This window comes from Lemur catta, chromosome 12 (assembly GCF_020740605.2).
Source record: "Lemur catta isolate mLemCat1 chromosome 12, mLemCat1.pri, whole genome shotgun sequence".
Taxonomy (NCBI): domain Eukaryota; kingdom Metazoa; phylum Chordata; class Mammalia; order Primates; family Lemuridae; genus Lemur; species Lemur catta.
Window position 1 is genome coordinate 5,725,105 of NC_059139.1, and position 13,187 is coordinate 5,738,291.

The window sequence follows — 13,187 nt, forward strand, 5'->3', positions numbered from 1 at the left end:
TTCTCCAAGAATACCTCCCCTTCCTTGTTCCTGGAGGGAGTCAATTTACTGGGCTGTGAACCAGCCAAGACAGTGGCCTCTGCGAGTCAGCTTGAAAGGCCAGAAATGCCCGGAGCTCTTCCTCCCCAAAGAAACACGGGATTAAAAAGCCACCCTTTGGTCTCTCAATATATTAACATCCAAATTAAACAAATTGTTTTACTCAAACCATAGCTGCCCTGTTGAAGCTATCAGTCACGGGACTTTGAACCAGCCAGGCTTGGCTCTTCTATAAGCCAAACTTAAACACCAGCTTGTAAGTTCCCACAACAGCTGTTTCCGGATGCCTGATCAATCTCTCTGCCAATTATTCCTCCACCGACAGGCACTGGAGCCTTTTTGAAGATTCAAGGACTGGTCTCTGGAGCACAAGGCGAAGACCAGGATCTCGGGGAGGTAAAAAGACCTTCTCAACGAAAGGAGGTGGTCTGCTACAATGAATGTGGACTCAGGTGCTCTGCTAGGTGCTGTTTCACAGGAAGCAAAAGAAATCCTGTCTCAACAATAATTTATTGTATATTTCAAAGTGACTAGAAGAGTAGACTTGGCATGTTTCCCACATAAAGTAATGATAAAATTTTGAGGTGATGTATATCCCAATTATCCACATTTGATCATTACACACTGTATGCTTATATCAAAATATCACATGTACCCCATAAATATGTACAACTATTAGGTGCAGAGCACTTGGAGCTAACAGGTCAACTACCTGTTCCCTTCCCGCTCACTTGCCCATACTTCATACAAAGACACAGGCAAACATGCACACATGCATGAACACACATGCATACACATGTGTAAGATAAATATGGACTTTCATTTTTATACTAACCTAGGTACCAGCATAACCTGAAAAATGCCATCTGTATTAACATTGCCTAGGGTTAATTAAATATCTATTAAGTGGTTTCAGTGTTAGCAAAAGTATCAAATCCTATTTTTAGGCATCACATAAATGTAATATGCCAAATATCATTTAATTCAAACAGAACAGACACTAAGTTCTTTCACATATATGTAATTCATATAGCCAAGTATTTCTTTGCATGTCATAATTATTTACGGAGCAATATAAGTAGGAGTTTTCCCTAAGTATGATTTAAATAATAATTTAAATGTCAAAGAGTTTGTAATTTCATCCATTATAAAGATTTATCATTTATATACCTTTAAAAATTCTATACTTTTGAAAGAAATTATACCCACTTTTTTTTTTCTTTTAGAAATTATATGCACTTTCTAATGTTGTGTTACTAGTATACAAGCTGCAAACTACAGCCAGCAGGCCAAATCTGACCCACCACCTATTATTATAAATAAAGTTTTACTCACACTCCACCATCTCTATTCATTTACATATTGTCTGTGGCTGCCTTTCTACCACAGTGCAGAGCTGATTAGTTATACCAGAGATCACATTGTCTGCGAAGTCTCAGAATTCACTATTGGGCCCTTCACTAGACAACCCTTGCTCTAGACAAATAAGGCAGAGTGATTTGAAAATTCTATTCCCTCAAGCCTCAATTTAAAAAAAAAAAAATTAAAATGCCATCATGTTCAACCAAATTCAATAAAAATAGTGTCAATTGTGAATCTGTCTCTCTTCAAAACCGTTGATGGATTAAGAGAATAAGAAAGCAATAAAAGACAAATTTAAAAGAAAAATATGACATATATACTGTGATCCAACATAGATTTATAAACGCTTCCAAAAAGAGGGAATATCTTAAAAATATATTGATAAGATACTTTATTAATCAAGGTTCCCACAGAAAATAAGTGACACCATCCATGTGATAATTTGAAGAAGGCTTAACAAGAGGACTATAAACAAAGAAAGCTAAGGATGAGCTGGAGGGAAGGGAGGGAAAAATGAAGGTCCCTGGTGGCTACCAGGCTGTCCAAGGGAACAATAGGAGAAGACTGGGTCATAGAGAGAGAGCCAGGCAGCTCCTACAGTCTGAGTCCCTGTAAGGAGCTGAGCCTCGGTCAAGGTCAGAGCCAGTCTGGGTGACCCTCTGGAGGCAAACAGAGGGGCTCACAACCTGACTTCCCTCCTCTCTCTCCCACGGGCTCCCAAGGGCCTTCTCCATGGGTCCACCCAGCTGGCCGCTTGCGGCACAGAGCATGGCGGCTGTCATAAGGGAGAAGGGGCAGGGATGCTGGGAAGGGCAGGAGAACATGCCCAGCTGGAGTACATTTTCCTTCAAAGAGACTGAAAATGGGAGAAAATAAATATGAAACTGTCTTGCATGGTTTTTATATTTCTAAGCATTTACAGTCTCGTGAATGACATGTATTTTGTGTAATTAGGGGTAGGCTAAGGTTGATTCTTTTCCCCAACATTAAAATAAAAACAAAATTTACCGAACACCGATTGCATAACGAAGTGGCTAGAACCAAAAGGTACTCTTGGTGAGATTAACCCAGCAGCAGCTATTAATAATGTACAAGTTTTAAAGTAGAGCTGTTATAATTCACATCCTGTGATATTTGAAAAAAGTAGAAATGAAGAAGCAAAACAAATGAAAAGCAGTAAAACATTTTAATCTCATCCTCCAAACAAAGGCTAAAATATTTTTTTCTCTAAAATCTATTTATAAATTAAATCTCTTTTGCCAGAAAGTGAATCCTAGCCCAGTGACATTTTCATTAATTGTTTAAGCTTAATAGAGAAAATGTTGTGGTGCTCATAAAACATCTGTAATATGACTCTACCAGTGTTTCCCAGAATGTTTTTCTCCTAGACTCTTATCAATGAGGTTTGGTATTTACTTCCAATCAATGTATATTTTCCCTTTTATATATTATAAACACACATAACTGTGTGTAGATATGTATACATTAAATATAATGTACATTTTTTAAAAGAATTATATAAAGATAGAATGAAAAATATTATACAATGTGTTATTTCATATTCTAAGTAAACAACTGTTTTTAAATCTTTGTTTAATAATTTAGCATATAGTGATACAGTGATTTAAAATTCTGTTTAGTAAGTCTGTTTCTATATTCAATTTATTATGATTTTTTAGTGTAAAAACTGTTATAACTAAAGTAGACCCCTCAAACAGGTATGTAAATTCAACAGCATCATTGGCTATTCTTAACTAAATTTTGAAATGCTACTTTTCAATCTTGTTTACCAATTTTTGTTGAAATTTACCAAGCACATTTCCATCCTCACTGATGTCAAAATCTTGTGCTTGAAAATTCATCAGAAAGTTCTAAGAATGAGCTTAAAATACACTGAAAACTTCCTTTTGAGAGTGAGAGTTTTTTGTTTAAAAAAGTTTAAACTATATATATTACTAAAACATTTGAAAGTTGGGCACAGTGGCTCATGGAAGCAGGTGGATCACATTTGAGGCCAGGAGTTTGAGATCAGCCTGGGCGACACAGGGAAACCCAGTCTCTACCAAAAAAAAAATAATAATAGTAACCGGGCGTGATGGTGCACACCTGTAGTCCCAGCTACTTGGGAAGCTGAGCCGAGAGGATCACTCGAGCCCAGGACTGGAAGGTTGCAGTGAGCAGTGATTGTACCACTGCATACCAGTCTGGACAACAGAGAGAGACCATGTCTTAAAAAAAAATTTTTTTTAATTATTTTATAAATTTCTATAACTAAAATATAGATAAGATTATTACAATGATACCTGAGTGTTATTTTCAACAACTAATTCACATAAGGACAGAAAAAAATTGAAGTATCTAATTAAAAATGACTTTTCCATTGTATGAATTTCTTTTGAAAAGCAGTTACTGTCTAATTATGAAATAAAATTATTGTTTTCCACTGATACCAACTATCATCATACTATTAAAAATCACAGGCCGGGCGCGGTGGCTCACGCCTGTAATCCTAGCTCTGGGAGGCCGAGGCGGGTGGATCGCTCGAGGTCAGGAGTTCGAGACCAGCCTGAGCAAGAGTGAGACCCTGTCTCTACTAAAAATAGAAAGAAATTATCTGGCCAACTAAAAATATATATACAAAAAAAAAAAATTAGCCGGGCATGGTGGCTCATGCCTGTAGTCCCAGCTACTCGGGAGGCTGAGGCAGTAGGATCGCTTAAGCCCAGGAGTCTGAGGTTGCTGTGAGCTAGGCTGATGCCACGGCACTCACTCTAGCCCGGGCAACAAAGTGAGACTCTGTCTCAAAAAAAAAAAAAAAAAAAAAAAAAAAAAAAAAAAATCACAGGAAGTTCATCAACTTTGGGCCACTTATCTCTTAGAACAGGGTAGATAGATGATGAATAGATAGCAGGTGATAGAGCTGCATATATGTATACACATACATACCATACGTGAAGTTTGACAATCCTTTAATATGTTAAATCAATGATAACTTTTTAAATATGTTTCCAATAGATACCTAGAGAACCTCTCTATGGAACAAAAAGTAATGGTTCTTTCCTGCCTCATTACAAAGCATTATAACTATCCTACCATTTTAAATAACATAATGCAAAAATCCACTTTACTGGAACCTGTAAATCAAAATTCTTCCCCATATGAGCGTGATTCCCTTAAGACACCCCAGGAACTGACTCTGCCACCTGTGAGCAGCTTGACATTGGGAAAGTGAGGCGCCAGCATGAGCTTGCATATTAATCTTAGTAAGTTTTTACATCACTAGTTGTTACATAAAAATACTAGAAATAGAAATCCTAGTGTTTTTTTTCCCATTTTTGAAATCACTGCTGTTGACTATAGACTCCCCGCATCAGAATCACCTATAGGTATTTGCTGAAAATGGCAGTTCTTGGTCAGTGGGGTCAGAATCTGTGGGAAGTGGAGTCACAGAACCCAGAGCTCAAACCAGCTCCGGGAGTGGCGGACTGTGGGCTGCACAGACGCCCCGACAGTAGGTCCCTCCGCGGGCTCCTCTGCAGTGTGACCTGCCGACCGTCCAGTTCTCTACACCTCGGATCCCAGCAGGCCTGCGACGGTTTTGACCAACACAATATGACAGAAGAGATCCCGTGCCTGGTCCAGGCGTGGTGCCAACCGGCCTGGCAGTGTCACTTCCTGCCTGTCAAAGGTCGCGGCCATGTAGGTTCAGCTATCTAGAGACCACCGTGCTAGGTGCAAACACAGAGCAGATCTAGGGGGTAAAATGGCAGGTGGAGAATAAAGGGGATGTGGGGGGGGAGCAAGACTGGGGGAAGATGGGGCCTAAGGAGCCATGACACGCAGTCCCTAGGAGCGGATAAACCATCTTGAACGTGGAACCTCCACCCCATCTGATGCCATGAGAATCATAAATGAACCCCGCAGCCACGGGCTTTTATCATTCCTGATTCACAAAATTGTGAAAAAACAAAATGACTGTTTTAAACCACTGTGTCTTGTGGTGGTTCATTAGGCAGCAATCGATACCCCAAACCAGCAGTAATGACTTTGCCGCAACTCTAGATGTCTAGTCGAGACACTTTCCCTGCCGGTCACAGGTGCACCCGCGGGAAGTGCCGTCCCCCCTCTGGGACTCGTCGGGGGGCTGCAGGCTTAGAAAGGAGGCGTGTTTCACCTCCTGCCCCGTGAGCCCGCGAGGCTCCCGTGGCCCAGCCTGTCAGAGCCACTGCAGACGCAGAGCAGGGGCAGCGCGGCATCTAGCAGGTGCCAAACCTCAACATGGGGCTTCCTGAACTGTGCGAGGGTTCAAGCCTCCCCCACCCCATCCCACGTTTGTAAATCAATTCTGTGAACCCCCAGCCCATTTATCTTAAATTGTGTCAAATAATTCCAGACACAGCAGTTATCAGTCTACACTTGATTTATAAACCTCACAATTATAACAATACATTAACTCATTTACTCATAATAACACCCTAAGGAAGAACAACTTATGATCCCTAAGAGGAAAGTGAAATACGGCGAATTTAAGTCACTTGCCCAAGGCCACACACCTAGTAAGCTGGGGCAGTGGGTACCCAGACGATACATCCCCCAAACCTTTTCTTTACTACCAGTTATTAATAAAGAAACGATAGATAGAATGTCAGATAAATACATTTTGTTGGATTTCCATAAATCAAAGGGAATTTATAGGCATATTAAATATTCTAGAATTCTAAGTTTAAAGTATCAGTTTTTGTAGTGATTTATTAAACAAAAATTAGCATGGAAAATAATATTTGTTTGAAAATAGACACTTGATTCCATACAAAGAAAAACCAGCCGTTTGAATCATATGGGCAATTCCAAAGGAGAAGCAACTGCAGCTGCTGTAGGCCAGTGGTTCCTGACCCGGTGCGATTTTGCCAACCAGAGGACGTGTGGAAGTGTCTGGAGACACCTTTGGGTGCCGTAACTAGTGTGGGGGGGTTGCTGCTGGCATCGAGTGGGTGGAGGCCAGGGATGCTGCTCAGCAGCCTGAAATGGGCGACACCCCTCATGACCGAGGATCATCTGGCCCCAAATATCAACAGAACCCAGGCGGAGAAGCCCCTGTTTAGAAAGTGATCGAGCTATGCCCTATCCTGACTGCCCCTGGTTGTGGTCAGCTTCTCCTCCTGCTCTGAGCTCCTGCAGCACTGTTTTACATCAGACACTAGTAATTAATCACAGAGTGCCCTGTGACAGTACTACCACTATTAATTTTTCAGGTCCATAAATCTTATCTTGTCAACTAGAACCTAAGCTACTGTGGAGCTCTCAGGTCTCTCTGCATCTCCTGGCAGAAGGCAGTGCAAGGGGCCAGCACCCAATAGCTAGTTGTCAATATGATTTACCTTGTAATTCCTGATTTCTTGAATACTTGAAATGAAATGAAAGACTCTAAGCAATCTGGGTAATTGCTTCCTTCTAAGAAAATGTCTTCATTAAGTGTCCTTTACTTCTTAAGGGTTTAAGAAGCCATCTCTTTGTCCAGGGGCATAGAGAAAACAAACTTTCATTTTAAATTGCAAGAGAAAGTTATCACAAGAGAACTATAAACTTGAACTTTGTTCAACTTTTACTTGAACACACAATTGTCAACATTCCAGCTTTTATGCTCACTGTATGGACGATCGATAATTGCCGCTTTTTAGCAGTAGGACTAATCTAATGTGTGTCATTAAATTCTGCATGGTTCTTGATCTCAGTTTGCCACAGTTTGTATTTGTAATTTTTCTTTCATGTCTGCCGCTCTTGTGTTATTTGGTCATCTAATTTCTTTTTCACTTTTCATTCTCCTCCTCTAAAATTGAAGCTTATTTAGATCAATTATTGATCTGCCAGTTGCCTAGTTTAAACCCTACACCGAGTATTTGAAGCTGAGAAACTGTTAATCCAAATTAATGATGATATTCAAGCTATAGGCAGACACACTGCATATTTCTTGCAAAAATTAATAAATAAGTAAAGTAAAAAGATTAAAATGCTATTGGTGGCCATGTTAGCTTTATGCTAACACAGAGAAAAGAAATAAAGAGCAATTGGTTCCTTTATTTGCAATATTACAATTCAGTCTATCTAGTTAACCTCTGTGTCTTATCACAGGGTAGTCCCTCTGCCAACAGTGGCATAAGTGGGTTGAAAACACATTGGATTTTAATTAATCATTTAATTAAAGGGAGAGAAGAGACATGAAAATGAAACAAGGAAACAATAGCTCAGATCACACATAGCAGTGGATGATCTCCAAATCTTGTCTATTTGTCTTTGAAATGTGGCCAGACGGCACTTGGGCTTCCTGCCACACATCTGCAATGCAGGAGCCTCCTTGCTCGTAATTGTCTCCCCGCTCGGCTCAACTGTAGCTGCCCAGGATTTGGGACTTAGAAGCATTGTGACTGCTCCAAGGCACTAAGTCTGGAGTATAAGCCCCAGCACCTCCAACCTGCTCACTTTGTGGAGCTGCACACACCCATGGGACATTCTCCATGCACATCACCAAAGCTGTCCAAAACCAGGGCAGGTGACCCTTGCCTTGGGCTCAAAAGTCATAGTTCTGCCAGATGCTGTAAGATGGATACCAAAACTCTGTTCCTTCCATTGCCTTGTGGAGCCCCCGGCCAGTTCCTCGTACGAGGATGGATGTCATGCCTCCTTCACGTCAACACTGATTGTGCGGAACTCCCCGTAGGAATATCTGAATATCCAGTGCTGCCTTTACACCTTGACAAAAAACTCTTCATGGATCCACTGAGCAATCTTCCTGCTTAGCCTCTCAGATTCTAACACTGCATCTGTCATCCACCTTGTGCAAGGATGCTGGAGTCCTAAGCACTTCACCCACAGAGCAGACGAGCCACTCTTCCTTTACATTGTGAGGTCGAGATATAGAAATGGCATCAAACCCAGCCCCATTTCCAGACCTACCTGATTCCACAATTCATTCATTCATTCATTCATTTCTCTCACTCTTTCACTAGCTGATTCCCTCCTCTTCCCCCACTAGGATTCTACACTGCCCTTTCAAAGACCCACTGGATAGCTCGGCTCAGTGCCTCCCCATCACTCAGTGTCACTAGAGCCAAAGCAGAACTTCATGTCTTCTACCCCCAATTGGCCTAAACATCCAGCCCTCAAGCCCACTCTGCTACTCTCCAACATTTCTGTGACTGGATGTACTATTTTCATTACCCCCACATAGGCCCATCCCCACAAAGTATGACTGGCCACAGGCTTCAGTGCTCTAGTTTGTCAGGGTTCATGTTCAAAGCAGAAATTCCCATTGCTCAAAATCCTTATTCAGTAGGCATGGATAGGATTTGGGAATCTCCATTGTTTAAAAGTCTATTCAAGTGAATCTGATGATCAACAGATTCTAAAACCACTATAGAACCACTATATTCAAAAGGCATTAAGCCTGTTGTGCTAACTACCCTTTGTAAATCTGATTCTATTGAAAGAGACAGTAAATAGAAGTAAACTTCCCTTTGTGAGCTGGTATTCCGGTTTGCAAACTCCATCTCCTTTTCAGAATTAAGTGAACAAAGAGAAAGATGAGAGACCAAATAATTCACAGTGCATGTTTGAATCTTAGGCTTGGCAGAATTTTATAATGGTTCAGGGGGACATGGAAGTCTCAAGGGAGAGTAGCACAGATCATGGGGAAGGAGAAGGAGGGGTTGATGCTCATCAGTATTTATGGTAGAAGGTAAGAGCATGTGTGCTGGGACCAGGTGGTATGACATCTAATCTGGAATGTACCAAGGCTAGAGATGTATGACACTGAGGAGTTTTCCTCATATGCAAAACCAGGATAAAGATGGTACCTATGCAATAGGAGCACTGGTAAGACTAAGTGAAATCATGCATGCCAAGCTCTTAGCATACACCTGGATACATATTAATGACTTAATTTTATCTATGGCCACTATTATATCCATAAAATTCAGGAAAGTTTAACCTCTTTATATTGTTAAATATCTTCAGAAAATTATATTGCACATATCCAGAAGGTCTGGGTAGAAATCATTGTTGATCCAAATATCACTCCATGCTTTCTTTGATTTCTGATAGAATGAGCAAAAAAGATGGTTTGTCTCCATTTGCCAAATAACCCAGATCAACCAGTGAAACAAACAGATAGTTATTAATATTTGTCATCTAAAGGGTATTTTAATATGATAGATGACAATTAAGGACTTAAAACCACAAATGCTACCAGTTAGTTTTAAAATGTAATTGGGGCAAGGGGATAGAAAATTAAACCCCACATGAGGAAAGGAATAGAATCTAAAAATATCAGTTATTTTAAAGGGCCTTAGAAAAGGTTACTAGTGTATAAAATGTATAAATAATTTACCATCTATACCTCCCTTTATAGGCTTATCATGTTTTTGAGGTTGATTTATCAGTCTTCAAATATATTGGCTCTATTTACACAACTGTGGCAAACTGAGATTTGTCAAAAAATGATAAAACCCTGTGTTCTTTCTAAAACAGCCAACTGTGATATATTTATACAGAGCCCTCCTAGCATCACCTGTAGGTACGTGACATGGCATGCTTTATAACTATGAAATATGCATTCTCTATGAAAATAGAAAAGTCTGTGTTCTGTTTGAAATATTATACTTTCCAAAAATGTATTTCTTAGCAATGAATGTGGTCATATCGTATGATGCCTACATGTTTTTTAATTATTTTATGCCTTTTATGCTCAAGCTTAATTAGGTTACTTGTTTTTATCTCTAATTACAAAAAGGAATCTATATTTTAGAAAGTCTTGGACCAAATGTAAATATATCATTCAGAAAGTAACCTGGTCCAAAAGCAATATCTTATAATTTTTGCAATTCAAGATTAGTTTATGAAATAATACCTTTTGTAATAGTTTGCTTCTTTTTTTAATTTCAGGATTCATTACAGGCAGTTATAATAGGCACAAAAAAGAGATAAGAGGAGGTAGAGGTAGAGTATTTCCTGTATGGAAGACATTATGTTCCAAAACTGTGTGGGCTAAAAAAAAAAAAAATGTAAAAGCATATCCTTAGGGAAATTTGATGGGATTATTGAGTTATGGGCAAAAGCTTCAGGATCTCCTTCTGGGAGACAACCACAGCAACACATGATGGGAACAGAACAAACGTGCCGCTAATGCTCAGATAAGACAACCAGCATCACTGAAGTTCCATTACGAGAAAACTAAAGGGGTGGGGAAAAGGATGAAAACAGTGTGGCATGGTGGTCACCTTAGAAATTCCAATAAGAACTGAATGGTGAAAAGTGACTTATTTATTTATTTACTCACTCATTCTTTCATTCATAAATACACACATGCAGACTTTTCCTAAATGTCATACCATCGGCTCAGATATCCCACAGTGGGGGGATTACTCTTACATGCACACATATGTCTATGATTGTTCCCCCCCAACCCCCACTTCATAGGTTGAAATCCTAACCTCCAAGGTGATGGATTTAGGAAGTGGGGCCTTTAGGAGGCGATTAGGTCATGAGGGTGAAGCCCTGCAGATTGGGGACAGTCCCTTATAAAGGAGGCCTCAGAGGGCTGTCAGCCACCACTTCCACCATATGAGGACATAGCAAGAAGGCCCCTCCCTTGAGCCAGGAAATGGGCCCTCACCAGACACTGAATTTGCCAGTGCCTTGATCTTGGACTTTCCAGCCTTCAGGACTGTGAGAAATAAATTTCCGTTGTTTATAAATTACCCATCCAAGGATATTTTGTAAAAATGGCCTAGATAAACTAAGATACTCTATACATACAGAGTTAAAGAATATAGAGTTATGAATACAGGTGACCAATATGCCATCTAGTCATTAAAAATTATCCTGGTGGCATTATGGGTTGAATTGTGTCCCTCTCAAAAGATAAGTTGAAGTCCTCACCCCCAGGTTCTCAGAATGAAATCCTATTGGGAAATAAGGTTGTTACAGAGGCAGTCAGGTTAAAATGAGGTCATTAGGGTGGACCCTAACCCAATGTGACTAGGGTCCTCACAAAAGGGGAAATTTGGACAGTGAGACATTAAGTGAAGAGGAAATATGAAGTGGAAGAAACATAGGGAGAAAATGACCAAGTAACTTGAGTGATGTGTCTACACCCCAAGGACTGCCGAGGACTGCTGAGGATTGCTGGCGGCAACCAACTCAAGCTAGAAAAGGGAAGGAAGAATACTCCCTCAGAGCTTCAAGGGAGAACACAGCCCTGTCAGCACCTTATTTCAGATTTCTGGTCTCTGGAACTGTGAGACAGTAAATTTATGCTGTGTTAAGACCCAGTTTTTGCTACTTTATTACAGTGGACCTAGGAGACTAATACAATGTGTATAGTGAAACCATCACAATCCATCCATTAACAAGCCAATCTTTTTTTTTATGTTTTAAGTTTCTGAACAAGTCTTTCCCAAATAAAAAATATATAAATACTTTTTAAAACTTACACAGGTTAATTTTCTAGTGCTGTACTGATTGATTCAGTTCAAAGACATCTGCACTAGAATGTTTATAGCAGCACAATTCAAAATTGCAAAGATGTGGAAACAACCCAAATGCCCAACAATACATGAGTGGATTAATAAAATGTGGGATATGTACACCATGGAGTTCTACTCAGCCACAAAAAAACAATGGTGATCTAGCACCTCTTGTATTATCCTGGATAGAGCTGGAGCCCATTCTACTAAGTGAAGTATCACAAGAATGGAAAAACATGTACTCACCATCAAATTGGTATCAACTGATCAACACTTATGTGCACTTATAGTAATAACAGTCATCGGTGTCAGGCAGGTGGGACAGGGGAGGAGGAGATGGGTATATTCACACCTAATGGTGTGGTGCACACCGTATGGGGGATGGACACACTTGAAGCTCTGACTTGGGTGGGGCAAAGGCAATATATGTAACCTAAACATTTATATTCCTGTATATGCTGAAATAAAAAAATGAAAAATAAATAAATAAATTAGAAAGGAAAAAAATAAAATCTATTAAAGTTAAAGAAAGAATATTAAATATAAGGTCTGTTCTCTGGCATAAAGTTTTGAATAAGTGGTTTGATGAAAAATATCTACAGATTAAGGTTCCTTGTCATGACTATGATAGTAGCTGGCATTTTTGCAGCTTTAAATATATACAGAGTGACATCTTTAGTAAAGAAGGTTGGTAATATTCAAACACTTTAAAATGGTCCCATTTTGTAAGATTTTGCAATATCATTATCACAATAATTTAGCAATGAACTGTCATAGCCCTTAGCTCTGCCTGCTGTTGAAGAGAAGCCATCAGCCTATGTAAATACTTCCCTTATGGAGCTTTTAGGAGCATGAGATCCACCCAGTTAGTCATTTGGACAGGCTTGACAAACTAAGCCCACAGTCAAGGGGCCATTAAAAGCACAGAGTGAATTAAATTTGTTGCACCCTCAATATTAATTAAACATTGATAGTGTGCCTCACTGTTCAGAAGCAGGGGGCATCGACACCAACTGCACATGCAAATCTCAACAATCCCAGAGCTGAAAGGGCCTTTACAGATCATCTATCCCTCTGGTCTACTCCTGCTGGGGTGGGGAAAAGCAGAGTAGAACATGGGGCATGAGAGCAGATGAAGAAACAGCCTGGCATAGAGGGGGTACAATTAAAATAATACCTGCCAGGAGCTGCTTTGAGAGAGAGATTATACACAGAAGGTGGTGGGATCTGAGCAGGAAAAATTGCAAGTACAAATGCAGACAGGAG

At 39.9% G+C, this 13,187-nt stretch overlaps 1 protein-coding gene across 1 annotated transcript in view; it reads right to left on the reverse strand.

Moving 5' to 3' along the window:
- The window catches only part of SEMA5A (semaphorin 5A), a 320,624-nt gene that overhangs the window by 181,770 nt on the left and 125,667 nt on the right, over positions 1–13,187 (reverse strand). The gene's annotated exons all lie outside the window — the stretch shown is intronic.